Source organism: Bacillus rossius, chromosome 18 (assembly GCF_032445375.1).
Source record: "Bacillus rossius redtenbacheri isolate Brsri chromosome 18, Brsri_v3, whole genome shotgun sequence".
In the NCBI taxonomy this organism is placed as follows: Eukaryota; Metazoa; Arthropoda; class Insecta; order Phasmatodea; family Bacillidae; genus Bacillus; species Bacillus rossius.
This window is the reverse complement of record NC_086345.1, coordinates 22,789,467-22,808,065: the sequence shown is the minus strand read 5'-3', so window position 1 is coordinate 22,808,065 and position 18,599 is coordinate 22,789,467. Positions and strand designations below refer to the sequence as shown.

Genomic DNA, 18,599 nt, shown 5'->3' with positions numbered 1-18,599 from the left:
AAGCTCAGGGGAAACTTTGTAGTATTAACTGTGTGATGAATTGCAAATGAGATGGGGAGTATTTTTAATAAAATTCCTAGTCCAAAATCAGGTCTAAAGCCGGGTTGTAGTACTTTTACTAGTCTTTTTTTCTCTCTTTTAATCGGAGACGTTCCTATATACAGTTTAAAATTTCGGTCTGCTAATCAAATGATTCACAGGTCCACGTGTCTGCTGCTCCGGCAGCGAATTCTAGCGGCGGGCGCGGGAACTACGTGTGATTCGCGTCCAGAAATGCAGTTGTAAATCAAAAATTTGCGTACATTTATCACGCTCTTCAGTATTTTAAATAATTTTAACGTTAAATTTTCATGGCCAAGTTTTGTATTGTTAGTATATTTGCAACACAAAAAAAAACATCAATTTGATTTTTTTACCGAGGTCAGGTGTTACATGTCTCTGGCGGGTACTGAAAGACCAGCTGATATATATTTTAATTTTTTTACTGTCGTGACAACGTCTAATAAATCGATGAACGCCGGCTGCACGCACGAAAAAGTTTCCCGTTACGCTGTGTTCCGTTACGCTCATTGTACGCTTGCGCCGCATCTATCTCTCTTCCACTCGATTGGAACAACCATCGATTTGACTTTTTCGAGGCACATTAAACTTGAAACTCCCATTCGTTTCCTACTTTTCCTATCATCGTCCTATCCTTAACAGAATAACACAGATTGGAAGAAGTTAAATAGCAAACATGTATAAAAGTTATAGTTAAAATAATCTCTTCGTTAAAGTAATGAACGTATTTGAATTAATGAGTGCAAACAAAAGTAAATTTTTCAATTAAATTGTAGATTTCATTTCACTCCTTTTTATCCATACAAAATAGTGATAATCAAATAAAATTATTCAATTTTATTCATAAAAATATGCAATCACTTCATCAATGTTTTGTTATGACGTTTTCACGTTAAACTATCGTCCGTAAACCGACTTTACAGACAACCAATTTTTTTTTTTAAGAAGAACCCTTTTAGCAAAAGCGGTGCTAAAATTCATGACGGGGCAAGAACAGTGTGCCTTGCAGAGAGACGGTGACTCTTATTGCTCTAAATGCCTTCTCTTTGCTAGCCTACGGAGTACGGTTTGGCGGATAGTTACGATCCGTTTTCATCGCCAATTACCGAGAAGTGTAGTTTATCACCAGTCTTTGATAGTCGCGCCTCCAAGTGTTCTTACTTCAGCGTCCTCAAAAGGCGCGCAGTGAAATCTAGTTTACTGCCAATATCGGGCGCCGTTCGGAGCCGTCATCCCCGATACGATTCCTGCACTATTTCTCCGGATCTTCCGTGACGAGCGATGCATAATATTTCAGCTCCACCTGTACTTTTTTTTTGACGTGACAACGTCTAATAAATCGATGAACGCCGGCTGCACGCACGAAAAAAGATGACTCATTGTCCCGTTACGCTCATTGTACGCTTGCGCCGCATCTATCTCTATTCCACTCGATTGGAACAACCATCGATTTGACTTTTTCGAGGCACATTAAACTTGAAACACTCCCATTCGTTTCCTACTTTTCCTATCATTGTCCCATCCTTAACAGAATAGCACAGATTGGAAGAAGTTAAATAGCAAACATGTATAAACGTTATAGTTAAAATAATCTCCTCGTTTAAGTAATAAACATATTTGAATTAATGAGTGCAAATAAAAGTAAAATTTTCAATGAAATTGTAGATTTCATTTCACTCCGTCTTTGTATCCATACAAAATAGTAATAATTCAATAAAAATGATCCAATTTTATTTTGTTTTTTTATGACGTCACGTTAAACTATCGTTCGTAAACCGACTTTACGGACAACCAATTTTTTTCCCTTGAACTCTATGCAGTTATAATAGTTAATAGTTATCGGTTAATAGCTGTAATAATATACGTTTAGTTTGTTAGGCTCATTTTCCACTATTTAAATTTTAGTAATAATGTTTAATGTACGTAATTCTTCTTACAGTTAATGTCCAAATGATGTTTTCTGCAGAGGAGTGAACCAAGCATTGCAAATAAATTTCAACTCTTTCGCTCGCAAAGAGAAAACAGTTTTGAATGTTGCGGAACTAAGCTCATAAGGCAAACATATGCCATGGCACCAGAATACTGTATGGTTTCCGGGAAATATCGTTTGTACTCAGCTAACAAAAAAATTTATTTATTCTTTTTTTTTTTAACCCTGGCGGCCATATATTGAAAAACGACCCCAACCCGCCACCGACGTTTAATGGCCTGAAGCTTTCAGCGGGGACCTTCAGCTATTCGCGCTCCTCTGGAGTGGGCTCATATCCGTCATGTTTCCTCTCCTCTTTTTCTTTTTTATTCGGGTGCCTCGTTCCTCCTCCCTTTCTCGCACATTTTCCTTTCGCCTCATCAACCAACTTTCTGTCCTCCTCCAACAGCCATCTTCCATCTCGAACTACGCTTAAGGTATGGCCCTGGAACGAGCTTATTCCACGGTGAACCTTCCTTCCCTTCCGCCAGGAGAACCCTAAGAGTCACTGACTTAGAGTCAGATGCCCGAATTATCCGAGTAAATGAATTTCAAGAATTTTTTGCTGAAGAATTTATTAGATCCGTTTCATAAATAAAATTCTCAAATACCTGTCATTTAATTTATTTTAATGTAGGTGAGCGTAGATAAAACGAAAATGGAACTACATTACGTCTCAGTTACATTGTTTGCTTATAAAACCAATGGGTTATAGGGTAAAACTGAAGGCATGCCGTAGACAAGCATGTAGTATTTATTTGCCAGTTTATTAAACATTTAGTTACAAAGTGGCCATAACAATCTGGACAAGAATAACAATTTCGCTGCTCAATGGTCAACCATACAGTCGACCAATAACCTAAAGAAATAATTATTGATGTTATTACAATACAAACTAAATACATTCTAACATGGCATTTCATATTATAACATAAGTTCAGGCGAACTCTGTAAATAAAAGCTAACTACAGAAATTCTACTTCGGACAGCACAACGGAAAATTGGTGTCCCATAAATATGTATTTACGTTTATTTTACTCTGTATGAAATAACTGTTGGTCTCATTGTTGCTGGAACCTTAGTTATTTCAACTATCACTTGGAATTAAGGGTTAATTCATGCGTACAAAAGATTGCAACATTCTTTGGGTGGAATCTTAGACATGTACTCGCCTTAATTAGTGTCCTTCCATCCAACTATTCTCCCGATGGTAAATGGACGACGATTTACACTCGCTGACAATCTGGTTGATGGTCTTCTTCACCTAATCGGTGGAATATAGAATTGGCTGTGAGTTCCCAACTCGCTCTTGGTAGGTGAGACTCCTTGCACACACCCGCAAAGAGATGTATCATCAGGAGCGAGTCCGTGCCCGTTTCCCCTTTGCGAAACATCATCTTTACTCACCTCTGCAACTCGTCGGCATTGTCCCACTCATCTGCTCAGCACTCACTCCCGCCGGCGCTCCGTCTTCCTTGGTGGTAGCAGAGCGTGGTTCCAATCCATGGACCACTTGTCCCACTCATCTGCTCTGCACTCACTCCTGCCGGCGCTCCGTCTTCCTTGGTGGTAGCAGAGCGAGGTTCCGATCCATGGACCACTTGTCCCACTCATCTGCTCAGCACTTTCTCCAGCCGGTGTTCTGTCTTCCATGGTAGTAGCAGAGTGGTTTCGTTCCATGGACCACTTGTCCCACTCATCCGCTCAGCACTTTCTCCAGCCGGTGTTCTGTCATCCATGGTAGTAGCAGAGTGTGGTTTCGTTCCATGGACCACTTGTCCCACTCATCCACTCAGCACTTTCTCCAGCCGGTGTTCTGTCTTCCATGGTAGTAGCAGAGTGTGGTTTCGTTCCATGGAACACTTGTCCCACTCATCCGTTCAGCACTTTCTCCAGCCGGTGTTCTGTCTTCCATGGTAGTAGCAGAGCGTGGTTTCGATCCATGGACCCCTTGTCCCACTCATCCGCTCAGCACTTTCTCCAGCCGGTGTTCTGTCTTCCATGGTAGTAGCAGAGTGTGGTTTCGTTCATGGACCACTTGTCCCAGTCATCCGCTCAGCACTTTCTCCAGCCGGTGTTCTGTCTTCCATGGTAGTAGCAGAGTGTGGTTTCGTTCCATGGACCACTTGTCCCACTCATACGCTCAGCACTTTCTCCAGCCGGTGTTCTGTCTTCCATGGTAGTAGCAGAGTGTGGTTTCGTTCCATGGACCACTTGTCCCACTCATCCACTCAGCACTTTCTCCAGCTGGTGTTCTGTCTTCCATGGTAGTAGCAGAGCGTGGTTTCGATCCATGGAACGATGTCCCACTCATCCGCTCAGCACTCACTCCTGCTGGTGCTCTGTCTTCCTTGGTGGTAGCAGAATGTGGTTTCGATCCATGGACCACTGTGCCTTAATCCATGCTTTCATGTGTGAATTTAGCTGGTGGTGAAATCCTAACTCGCTTGTGGTAGGCAAGGCTCCTCATACTCAACTGCTCCTATACATGCCATCTGGGACGAGTTCCCGACAGTTTTCTTTCTCTGCAATGCTTCCTCTGGACTCATTGGCACCGGTGGTGAGTCGGCTTTCCTCCACAACATGCCAAAATTGTCCCAATTGTTCGCTCAGCAATCACTCCCACCGGCACTCCATCATCGAGTGGTAGCAGAGCGTGGTTTCGCACCATGGACCTCTAGGTTATGGACCCCACCAGGTTTTCGTGTGTCTCTCTACCCGCCCTGTCATACACGGATCTGACTGGTTATGAGAGTCAGAAGGGCTAGTGACATACACGGTACTCATTTTTCTACACAATAATAAAATAAAAAAATTCCTTCCCAATCTGTGCTGCCATCGACACTCATTACTAACAAAGTCAACAAAAGGGTTTCTATTATTATTATTAGTAAGTAGAGCTGCCAGATGTATCTCCGACTACTGATGATTGTAGAGTAGCCCCTCCCTCTCGGGACCAGCCTGTGTAACAAATATATACTCAGCTGTGGGACTGACGTCACACTTGTTTGTCTGCTGCATAGTAAAAACTCCAAAAAATCTGGTCACCAAGCTGCTTACACTGGGTGGAATTTCGAAGCTTACTCCACACATAATGATAAACATAACTATGCTTTTAGATTTGCTTTTAAATTGTGAGTATGCTCATAATAGACATTCTTATTATAATTATTGTTTAATCTTCATTCCTTATTTTTGTTGCCCGGGGAGAGTAGCTCTTCACACGACTAAGTGATGGTAAATAAAAAGTAAAAAATGTTATTTCAATTAATTAAACAATGTATCTTATTCTCGCAATTTATTTTTAGATGTGATACATCTTAGCTTTCGGTATACGGAAAATGGTAGGAGTAATTCGTGAATGTGATGAAAGTCCCATGAAATGGAAATTTGTAACCACGAGGTTGCTATCTATGGAAGATGGCGCAAACAAAAGTTTACAAAGCCTAGGGAAATCTTTAAATTATTAACTCTTTAATGAATTTTAAGAAGATGAGCATTATTTTAATAAAAATTTGTTGTCAAAAATCATGTGCATAGCCAAGGTTCAGTATTTTTTCAAAAATGTTTTCCGCTTTTATTGGAACCGTTTCATTATATAGTTTAACTCTTCGCTCTGCAAATCAAATGATCCGATGGTCCACGTAGCTGCTTCGCCAACGAATTCTATCGGCGGGTGCGGAAACTATGTGTGATTCGCGTCAATAATTGTAGTTTAAAACATGCTCTGCACTGTTTAAAAGAATCCTACGTTAAATTTCGTGTCCGAGTTTCGTATCATGAGGGTATTTCATCGTGAGAACACATAAATTTTCTCGTTATCCAGTTTAGATGTTTCACATCACTGGCAATTGCTGAAAGAATCGCTCATTATTAAATTTTTTTTTACGTGATAACGTCTTATAAATCGACGAACGCCGGCTGCACGCACAAAAAAGCATGACTCATTGTCACGTTCCGCCTGAGCCGAAGGTGCAAGAACCGGCCAACCACCGTGCGAGAAAATCTTCTATAATATCAAACACGTTAAGGCGGGCTTTTTAAAATCAGCAATTTAAAAAAAAAAATTGATATGGCGTTATCGCGGAAAATTATCGTCCGTAAACCGACTTTACAGACAACCCTTTTTTATTTATTTTTAATTTAAATTCCAAGTGTTGGTGAACTTCGAAGTTAATGCTCGGGTATTGTGACCGGGGATCAGTGAATCATCTTTGGGGTTCTCTCCCCCCCTCTTTCAGCAAGACTCTGGAAGGGGAAAGCGCACGGATGTGAGGAAAACAGCTGACTTCGCTCGCGAGAGCAATCCGGTGCGCAAAACTACTCCGACCCTCGGAGGGTGGGGGGAGGGGAGGGGGTTGTTGGTAAGGAGGGGGTGGTTGGAAAGGAGGGGGGTGGTGTTTGGAAGGGGAGGTAGGTCCCTCACGTCTTCCCCTTCGTCAGCGGCAGCCTGGCTCCGGCTATACAGTCACGTGACCCCGACGCACGAGTCGACGTGACAAATGATCAACAGCTGCCACGCGCAGGAGAGACCCTTTGCGTCACGACGAAGGGAGTCAGAGGGGTGTATGCTTGGGGTGGTGGGGGGGGGGGGGGTTGAAGGGGTTTTCGAGACACACCAGAAATTTATGCGCACCCCCTTCCTCGCGAAGTTTAAAGTCGAAACGAGGTATAATGTCAGGACGGCGAGCTGTACGTTTCGCATGGGCACGTTTCTTATTTAGTGTCTCACAGGAAGAGTAATTTATTTGTATTTTTTTTTTAATTAATATATCATGGAAATGTATTCCTACAGATCACTAGTATTAGTTGTTAGTCACAAATTTTCAGCTGAAAAGAAAAAAAATTCGTAAAATTGCATATGACAATTTTACATTTATGTAAAGTCATTTTTAAAAACAAAGACAGTAGGTGTAACTTTACATAAAATCTACGGAAAAAAAAACTAAAGATTGACACAGAATTTTGTTTATATATGTGTGTGTGTATTTATATTCCCAGATATTGGGTAAGTGCGTATTTATTGATTTTGATTGTCGTGATTATCTCGAGTTTTATCTCGTTTTTATTATCAACTATGATGTTTTGTGTATATTGCTCAGGTTTACAACGTAACTTGCATTTAAACATAGCCTTCCTTTGTTATATTTTAGTCGCGAGACATTTTTTTTTCTTTTTGATTCTGACATTAATTAGAATCTATTTATTACTTATATCTTACTAGCTTGTTAATTGTTTGCGTAAATACTTATCAACTTTTTAAATTTTTAGCTATTTTTAATTTTTTTTTCGCCCTCCATGGTGGTACTTTCGAGTAGAGTGTCGCACAAAATTGAAAAGCAGTATGAAGAAAATAACCACTACACACTTGCTTCCTCCATGCTCCGAACTGCATAGTAGCTGTTCCGAAACTAGCCGAACCGCATCTTATGCACTACATTTTATTTTTGTTCGTTTAACCCACAATACCTGTACTGTGCGCACGAACTGCTTCGTAGCTTTCAGAAACTAACCGAAGTGCATAAATTGCACCTACCTTGAAAAAAAAAAAGTAGGAAAGAAATATTCGCCTAACCAAACCTGGTTTAGGTTGGGTTTCGGTTGGATTAGCTTATTACCATCTGGTTGATGAGAATTATAATGTTCGCAGGGTTTCACGACCATTGTCTGAAGTAGCTTGGCTTCTGGGTTATAGCCGTGTCCTTGCCGAATAATTCACCGACGTTTCGGTCGACATTGCAGTCGCCATCATCAGGGAACAGTTACCTCAGTAGGTAACTGCTCCCTTGTGATGGCGACTGCAATGTCGACCGAAACGTCCGTTGAATTATTCGCCAAGTGCACGGCTACAACCCAGAAGCCAAGCTACTTCATTGAGAATTATAGTTTTGTCTTCAAAAAGAGAAAACATTTTTACATTTTTATCCCTTAAAATAAAATTTGTTCGTGTATCTATCACGCTCGGCATTATTTTAAAGAATTCTACGATTAAATTTCGTGAGAACACATGATTTTTCTCGTTACCAAGGTTATATGCCTTTCACGTCAATGGCGAGTAGTGAAAGACTTGCTTACTTGTTTTTTCCTTTCAATTCATGCTGACCACACTCTATTTAATTAACATTACTTAACGAGAGTGGTATTTCCATTACACATTCAATTTGTTAGAGTATACGCAAGAGGAGAGGACAAACAATCATAAAAGTTCATAGATTCGATACCCCTTTAAGTCACTGAGATTGTTAGAAGTGTTTACTGGAACCATTAAAGTGATATAATTAAAAATCGCTCGAAGTATACATTTTTTTAAAAAACCCTGAGCTACAAGGAAGATATTTTTGGTAGACGTCAAAAATTAATGTTCCTTTTTTTATTTCTTATTTTGCATTTATGATTTTTTTTCTCTATAACAAAACAGTGCAAATCCGCATTGGTGTATGTCTAAGAAATTTTATTAAATAAAATTTAGGTATTACAAAGTAATAATACACCAACAGCTATGGCATACTTACAAATCATAGCAATTTCTCTTCTACGAATTTGATATTTTAACTTGAGCTCAAGTGTATAATTACACCATAAATATCATAGATGTAAAAATACACTAACTTACCTGGAGTGACTGCTGACGCATACATTTTGTGTGAAATTACATTTTTTTTTACATTCATATTTACGCAAGTGAAGATACTTATGATGAAAATTTGCGCGACTTTTTAATTTTATTTGATACAATACAATAAATATTTATTGAGTTAATATAAGATAAGATTCAAGGCATCTATAATATAGAGCTGTAGCTATATTAATAAATACATAAAATATAGTGATACATACATAGCTATAGTGTTAATACATAAGATGTAAGAGAGCTATAGTGATAAATATACAGGAAATACTTCAAATAATAATAAAATATTTCGTATGTCACTAGGCCTTAAGGTGGACATAGTCATAGCTAGACTGAAAGATGATTCTACGATGCCTTGCTATTGCCTTTCGCTGTATGGACGTAAAGGAAATTTTCCATACGGAAAAATCCTCTTTATAAACGAAATATTCATAAATTATTAATCACCATTGATATTACTGGAGAGAATTTTTAATGAAGCAATTTAAAACTAATGTCTGTCCTTTTCCTTGTCAATTTCCAAGCTTCCAACGATGTAATACAACTAATTGCTGCATTTTTAATACCGAAGAAAACCAAATCGAGAACTTATTCTTTATTTTTATTTTTTTGGAACTAGATACCGTAATTTAGTACCCAGACCGAGTTCATTTGATTGGAATTATTGGCTTAGTGCTACAAAATTAATTTAAAAAAAGATAATGACCACCCTAAATTTTTTTTAATTAGGGAAAATATAAAGAGAGAATTTGTTTTCATATGTGTAATATATCTGGTATATATAATGACCATTATTTACCAATTAGTCACTAATCACAAGTTGGTTTCTTTTTTTTTTAAAGGTGTATGAAAAGTGTACTTTCAACGGCACGTATTCACATTGATAGACAAAGTGATGTTTGTGAAAAGTGATGTCTAAAGCTGCATCCGAATAATAGCCTAATGGACCCCTTAGCTAAGAGATCCACTATCAGTGCATATTATTAGACGCGGCTCCCTACATTTGTCCACTAAAATGGAGATTTCTATGGACGCGACCCTCGCATTCATTGAAACGTCCCTACGTCCATTAGCTTCGGAATAGTGTTTCATTTTGTTAGCATATAATATTATTTCAGATTTTCGGCATAATATTGGTTTAAAACGTTATAAACGTAAGTGATAACTTAACCAAGGACCAATAAAGACGATAATAAAAGTTTATCCTAGAATGAATTTATTCATAGGGGTATTTAATACTCATTATAAATATTTTTTTTTATCATTGGAGACTCGTAACAATATTTTTTTATTTTGATCGCTAACATTTATAAATATCCACGCTGCGATAAATCTTTTAAATTGGTCGTTGTTATTTACGTTTCGCTGAAAATTCATAGATATCAGGACTCAAAATTGCTACGTGCTTATTGATACGACCAACTGTTAACAGGTGGTGATGCTAGCAGTAAAAAAATATCCGGATACTGTATCCACCCGTTATGAAATGCGTCCTCTACATTGTTTGCTAAGAGATGTAGGCATGTGTGTGTGTGTGTGTTGAGGATGAATCCCAATGTGTTCGGACACGACCTAAGTTTTTCGTGTTACTTCGGGTTTAGTCGGCAATGTTCGTAAATGTATTCTGTTCAGGCCCGGAGCCCCAGGCGTGTCTGTGTCCGAACCTATCTGTGTCCGGTCCTGCGCGTGTCCGTGGATTAAGGCCCCGTGTCCTTGTGTCCGTGGATTAAGGCCCTGTGTACGACACAGTCCGGACACATGGGCGGTCCGTGTCTGCATCCGAATGTGAACGACGTCACATTGTCGCGCGGAAAACCGATGACCTTTCCACAAAATTGCGATGTACGAATCCACTTATTTCCAAAGTAGTCACTAGAGAGCAGTTAACATGGAGCAGCAAAAACGGTGTTCTTGATTGTTTTGTGTTTGTTAATAACGCTGTCCATTTAAAATGCAGGCTTTTTTTTTTGACGTGACAACGTCTAATAAATCGATGAACGCCGGCTGCACGCACGAAAAAGTGTCCCGTTACGCACATTGTTCCGTTACGCTGTGTCTCGTTGCGCTCATTGTACCCTTGCGCCGCATCTATCTCTCTTCCACTCGACTGTTTATAAAGTGAAGTGAAAATTTAATGTAGTTTTCATTGCTTATTACAACAACAATTTCGGCTTTAAAGGTTATTTTTTCTTGTATTTTAAAAATCTGATTACTAGTATAATTTCAAGTATTTATTCGTTTATTATTAAAGTAAAAATGATTCAATATTATTCATAAAAGTATGCAATCATTTCATCAATGTTTTGTTATGACGTTGTCACGTTAAACTATCGTCCGAAAACCGACTTTACAGACAACCAATTTTTTTTTTACTCAACAACGATTAATAATTCAGATTTTTAAATAGCATTTGGTTTTTTTGAGTCGTTGTTAAAACTCAACAAATGAGGCAGCAAGCCGCATGTGCTGCTATCCCGCGTTAACAGCACAAATGAGTCGGGTAGCCGAGACACAATCGATTGTAGCTACTCATGTCGCTTCAGTCCGCCAATATAAATGCACCCTAACAGCTGCTGTCTGTTGTCGCAGATCAGTGAACGTTTGAACTATTGTTCACGCAGGCGAAGATCGGGCAGTCCCAGTGTGTTTCAGCGGGACGTTTAGAGAATTGATCGTCGGATAATTCGTGGGTTAAGATCACTGTATCGCGGATCGAAGATCGTGTATTCCCAGTGTGTGTTGGCGGGACGTTTAGAGAATTGATCGTCGGATAATTCTTGGGTTAAGATCACTGTATCGCGGATCGAAGATCGTGTATTCCCAGTGTGTGTTGGCGGGACGTTTAGATAATTGATCGTCGGTTAATTCTTGGGTTAAGATCACTGGATTGCGGATCGAAGATCGTGTATTCCCAGTGAGTTTTGACGGGACGTTTAGAGAATTGATCGTCGGATAATTCTTGGGTTCATATCAATGGTTCGCGGATCACAGAGCAAAATAGGTGCAACTGGCCATTATCAAGTGTTGAGATCTGGAAGCAAGTGATTTCAAAGGGATAATGTACTAAGTTATTTAGCTTCAATGATTCGTGTTTTTGCTCGTGATTTTAAGAAGAATGAAAGTGTATACTTATTTAATTGTTAACAAAATATATTTTGTTTTCTAAATAAAGTCCTTATTGAACTATTTTTAGTTAATTAAAGGCAGTTTTTTATGACAGTTCTGGCATGTAAAGGAAGCATGAAATTTGTAATAACATTTTGAATTAACTTTTCGTATTCAGACTTTGTCGCGAATTGTAATTGTTTTACAAATGATGTACTTATAATTAATATTTCAAGATGAAGTATACTTACGAAAGGTTAATTCAGAACTGCATTTCACATGATTAAATTATTTCAATATAGGCCTATGCTAAGACTGAAAAATATTAATCTCCCTTTAAAAACTTAAAAATCGTTAAATAAAGACATGTTAAGTTGATTAAACTCCAAAAATATATTTTTAATACTTAAAATCAAGATAAAAACACGAAATCATAGAAGTAAAATAAATTAGGATCCTAATCCGTTAAGATTTAACATGTCCTTTAATATATATTTTTTTTTAATAATTATGTTCTGAGTCAGGGTAACTCAAATAAAAGACCTGGGTGTTATTCTATGTTTATCGTTTTCGTTCTAAGTTTTAGTTTACCAATTATACTGGACAGTTTTATCGTCTTTTTTCGGTGACGTCACTATGTTGAAAATTGTAAAAAAAAAATCTGTCATTTTCTAAAAGAGATGGCACTAAGGTAACGAAACGAATATATAAATTAATATTAATTAAATAGGATAATAACGGGATTTTTTCAACCACGGAGTCATAAGAAAGGAAAGTAAATCGAACCATCCGAACTTTCTCAGGCAACATTCAAGCGGTTAGTGTAAGTTCGTATTTAGATCAATCGAGTCATCTTCCAATCGAGTTGTATCGACGTCAGATGACTCGATAAATATAACGATAAACTCAGCATTGGCCGTCCTGGTGCAAAAACCAGTGTTCTGCTTTCGTAGAGCGTTCTTTGAAGTCTGCAGCATCCCGCGTCTGTGTAAATATAATTTATCATTTCGGGTAGTCTGTTCTCCAACCCACCCCCCCCCCCCCCTCCACAAACTGTTTTCTACCCTATAAAAATTCCTCTCTCTCTCTCTCTTTCTCTATCTATCTCTCTCCCCTCCTGATATTTTTCATCGCAAGCCAAATTTGGTTTCCCCCTTATCCCTTTTATATTTTGGAAACAATGTTTTAGGAAGGAAGTTGAAGTTTTTTTACGCTATCAGGAAATATTTGTAAATTTTTCAACACGCTGTTTCGGAAATTATGAATCGTATGCATGCTTCATCTTGAAGTATTTTTTTTTTTACTGACTTGAATAATTTTTTTTCTCATTCCGATAAGGTATGAAATTTGATACAGCAAGTACATAAACACCAAGCTAAAAATAGGTTGCCGTGTAAATGAGAAAACCGTACGTACGTTGTGTTGTGTGTACGCCTTTATGACATTACACACAACAGGGATCCAGTGTATCTCATCGTCCAGGACAACTGTCCTAAACAGGACGTTTTCCAGACTTTTAAATTTCTTCCTCCTTTACATTAAAGAGAAAGCGCCTTTGTAAACAGAGATTTTTAAATAGTTAGTTTAAAAATAATGTAAATTACATTCGAATTAATAGCTAAATTCAGTAATAACGTTTTCTCGAATTGAGGCCGGTATTTGATAAATTTTTGGCTTTTATAATATCATTTAATTCAGAAACTAGGATTGCGTGTTGATGTAGCCTATTGTACACCATAGTAAAACTCTATTATTTATCCAAACAAATGACAAAACAAATTACAATTTCGACTGGAATGTTTTCAATTTTTTTTGTCTGCTTACATAGGCTTCGAAAATGCTTCTACATATTCGCTATAGTGTGTGTGTATGTATATATTATTTTGGCTTCCACATAATTTTTTAGCAATAGTGACACAGAATTATAAAAAAAGAAATTGAACAACTATGACTTTCAATAATTGGAGTGTCGCTGATAAAAGTGAAGGGGGAAAAAATTATAATATTTTTATATACATCAGTGGATTAACAATGCGTTCACGAGGCAAAAAAAAGTAAGTTCTTTGTGAAGTGTTGAGAAAAAGTTGAGTTTGGTTTTAATTAAGCCTTTTTAATTCTTGCCTCTCGTCGCTGTGATAATTAAGCGGACGATCCTCTTTGTAATTGTCGATCTTGGTCTCTCGCCGCCTTAAAGTAGGGTCGCGCTCCCACCATTTCCCCCTCGCCTTTTACCCCCCCCCCCCCCCCCAAAAAAAAACTCCTTCCTACTTGTAATTCATTAAGTTATTTCAGAGATGAGAGCGAGGGTTCTTTTTATTATTTTTTTTTGCCGTCAAACATGAGTCGACATCTTCTGCGACTTTCTTTTTTTTTAATTTCCCCACGGCTTAAAGATTAGCACCCCTGTTCTTAATTGGCAGTGTTTATCCTGCTTCGTGCAAAAGTGACGCATGCCAAAATTAGATTTTTGTAAAGCTTTGTAAACGGTAGCAAAAATTTATTGAAGCGAAACGACTACGAGATTTCCTTAATACTGCTTAAAATACACTTATTTTTAGTTTTTATCTCTGTATTATTACTTCATAAGGTCCTTTTTAGAAACTTGAAAAAAAAATTCCTTTACATAATTAATTAGTTTGTTCAATGTCAATAAATAAATTAATCACACGGAGGAAGCTATCATTAAAAAATGAAAATAAATTTTCTAATAAAGGAACGACTATCCACTTTCATCAGCCACTCTTAGCTGGTTTTAATTAATGTTGGATTTTGCTGGTTTTTTTAATATTTTATAGTACACCATTAATAATAAGGGTGGGCTACAAACTGTGGAACTTTGACAAGTTCTACTTTTATGCTTACAGCTTAGTAAGTTACTAACATTTTTTAAAGCTTGTTATATGACTGTCATGCCATAGAGCCTCTAGAGGCTTTACTCAAGACAGGCTGATAAGGATAAACCTGTTAAAAAAGCTAGAAATGATTTATTCACTAAATATACATTACTAACATATTATTTTTCCCTTACACTTGTGCGCCCAGCAGAGGATTTGAAACTAAACTTATGTTTCTCGTCGCATATTAGGATAAAACATGGCAAAAACATGTACAACCGTGATGTTAATTTGAACGTGTGGTAGCAGAACATTGGTCTCATCACAAAGATATTACAAGTATCAACAAGTGACTATCAACTTTATTCTTGGTGATATTATTTAAAAAATTAATCTATCCATGGGTTATGACAAATTAATTTCCTTTTACTTGCCTCATCACACAATTATGGTGGTTTTAAAGGAAACAGAATTATCTCGGATATGCACTAATGCAATGAGATATGCACTAATGGTAATATGCAGTGAGGGGATTAATCAAGGATAAAATTGTTGATCCCACGCTGAAAGTATTCGAAGTAATAGAAGGCTGGCATGCCAGAGCGAGATGTATAATGATATGCGTGTTAGCAGAGCATTTATATTTGTTATATCACACAGGAAATTGGTAATTATTGCATACTCATTGAGCATCAATGATGTTAAAGTTGGAAGATTGATGTCAAAACATCATCCTTCGCCTTGCTACATGATTGTGGTATTTTATTCTCATCGTGACTAAGGAAACCCTGGAAATAAAACAGTACATCATCTGAATGTAGTTTATAAAGGGGCGACGGAAGACTACCATATCGGAAGACTACCATAATGACAGTATTCCGCCTGGCCTCTTCCAAAAAGGCGGAAAAGTACCATAACGGAAATCTGCCATAAGTCCAAAGAACCAGACGGAATTCTGCCAAATTTTCTTACACCCTCCATGGAATGAGTACAGCAGCATTGTCCTCGAAGTAGTGTATAGAATACTCGGTAGGTAGCGCTGTCAACCCTCTAGCTGTTTCTCAAGTTAACTGCGTACAGATAGCGCTTCAGACGGCGATAGTTACAATTACAAATCATATCCAGATCGCAGACGAGAAGAAAGAAATGTTTCCAAAAATGTTATCACATACTGCCTAGCCTATCATTTATATATTCGACTATAAGCACAAAACACAAAACTGGCATATTTTTTTATAAGTAATGAAGCATATGGAACTATGAGTGGAGACCAAAAAATTTAAGGCACCCACATACTTTAACATTAACATATTTTAAGTTTTTCATAACAAACAATGCAAATAAAAAAAACCTTATTAGCCATTTTCACTTTAAAAAAATTGTATAAAGCTGTATTACATTTAAACAATATCTTTCAAAAATCTTTCCTGATTTATAAAATTTACTGGGCTATTCTCTTAGTATGATGAGACCTATTATAAACTACCATAAACATTTTTAAAAAATTGTTGCACATTTCTACATGTATTTTAAACATAGTGTTTAGCTTATTTAGCCAGGGAAATTATGTAAATTTTTCAAGAAATTTATGATGCATTCTTGAAACTTCAAGTATAGAGCATACTGTATGGCATTCTGATACCCACAATAGTTGAATAATTTAATAGTTTAGATATTTTAGTTTATCGCTTCCTGAAGTTGGTACATCATGGCTTAATGTTTATAAGTGTGAGTAGTGGCACATGAGGAATTAACTTATTTCTAAACCTTTTCAATTCCATGTCATCCATTTTTAATTTTCAGAAAACCGATGTTAACTGTGTAATTATTCAGGAATATGTATAAGACACATACAAAATATGCTAAGAAAAGTTCTGCAAATTTAATATCAACCCATCAATCGACAAGGTTTAGGAAGTACATTGAAGGCTTTTGTGGTCATTGTCAAACAAAATATTTCAGCTTTCGATGTTGAGCCCCAATTCATTGGTAGTGCATAACGATGTTATTGTTTCGATAAAGAATAATCATTTGTACACAATAACACTGTGATATGGATCAAACTTGAACACCAAAATATTTTATGGTTTTTTTAAGAAACATAGAAGTGCACCTGTCAGATGTTTAGCTAACCAAAACTTTACTGTTTATTACCTCAGTGGGCTTACTGCGGTAAACCTGAGGTTCAGTACTTCTTTCATACAAGCCCAAAAAAATTTCCATAGTGTAACTTTGGTAATTATTGAAATTCACTTGTAAATAATTATTTTTAGGTTTCCCTGTGCAGGATACCAACATGCATAAATCCATACTGTGCTTCAAATGATGTAACAATTATACTTATGTATTTTTAAAATATATTTTTTTAATTTGTATATTTGCAGCATTACTTGTTACCTTTAGGCCACACCTAAAACCCTGCACATTATTTCAATATAAAAATATATTCCTAAGTTACTCAACCACAAGAATTCCAGTATGTATGAAAGGATTTGTGAAGCATAGGCTTCCTTCTTACTGCATATCGAGGAACTGTACTGGAATACAGGCCTGGTACGCCAAGAAAACCATTTTCGGCCAAACTTAGAGTGTGATGCATGTGGCAGCAGGTTGTGATTATATTTCAACCTGGAAAACACACTGTGGCAGAGCCATGTTATTGGACCACAAGAAAAAGAACATGGTTTTTGAACAGAAAAGAGGTTGGTTATTGGACCCCAGAAAACAGCATGGTTCTTGATGCTGGCAAACATGTGGTAGCAGAACATCATTATTGAACATAAGAAAAAAACATGGTTTTTGGAACACAGAAAACAGCATGGTTCTTGGACCTTGGTAAACATGTGGTAGCAGAGCATGGTTATTGGAACCGAGAAAAAAAAGCATGGGTTTTTGGACCCTGGTAAACTTTTGGTAACAGAGCATGGTTATTGGACCCCAGTATAAAGCATGGTTATTGGGCCTCAAACAACTGCACGGTTCTTGGACCCTGGCAAACGTGCTAGCAGAGCATTGTTATTGGACCACAGCAGAATGCATAGTTCTTGGACCCTGGTAAACACATGGTAGCAGAGGGTTGTTATTGGACCCAAGCATAAAGCATGGTTCTTGGACCCAGGCAAACAGTTTTAGAAGAACATGGTTATTCGACCCAAGCAAAAAACCATGTTTTTTTGGACCTCAGATAACTTCATGCTTTTTGGACCCTGACAAACATGTGGTAGCAGACCATGGTTATTCGAACCCAGCATAAGGCATAGTTCTTGGACCTCAGATAACTACATGGGTCTTGGTCCCTGGCAAACATGTGCTAGCAGGGCCCCAGAAAAATCTAGGGTTCTTGGACACTGGTAAACACATGGTAGCAGAGCGTGGTTCTCGGCCCCGGACAGGACCGACCGCAGCACACAGATTCACGCAGTCAGCCCCGGGCTTGGAGTGGCGCCCGCTGAGTGGCGCGCTCAAGGGTCTCTCGCCGGCTTCCTGGCAGCCCTCTCGAGTGCTTGCCTTCCACTCGACAAGAGATACTGTGCCGAGCCCTGCTCCCTTTCCCTCGGGCCCGGCCGCCGAGGGCCGGGAACATCGCCGTTCGATGCTTGAAGCATCGAGCGTTTCGAGAACCGATGGCAATCGATACCCTACTGGACAAACTCCATTACTGTAGATGTTCCAAAGATTTTTTTTTTTTTTTTTAAAAAAGGCAGAAAGCTGTTTACGTTCTCTCTCTTTTTTTTTTGACGTGATAACGTATTATAAATCGATGAACGCCGGCTGCACACACGAAAAAGCATGACTCATTTTCACGTTTCGCCTGAGCCGAGCATGCAAGAACCGGCCAACCACCGTGCGAGAAAATATTCTATGATATCAAACAGGTTAAGGCGGGCTTTTAAAAGCAGCAATTTAAAAAATTTTATTTATTTGTCCGATTTCGTCATTTCAAATTAAAAATTTATTGACATTGATTTGATTTCAGTTTATTTCTATGACTAATTGTTCA

General features: G+C 37.8%; 1 protein-coding gene across 1 annotated transcript in view; it reads right to left on the bottom strand.

Moving 5' to 3' along the window:
* The window catches only part of LOC134541063 (neuronal growth regulator 1-like), a 381,016-nt gene that overhangs the window by 258,095 nt on the left and 104,322 nt on the right, over positions 1-18,599 (bottom strand). The window lies entirely within an intron of this gene.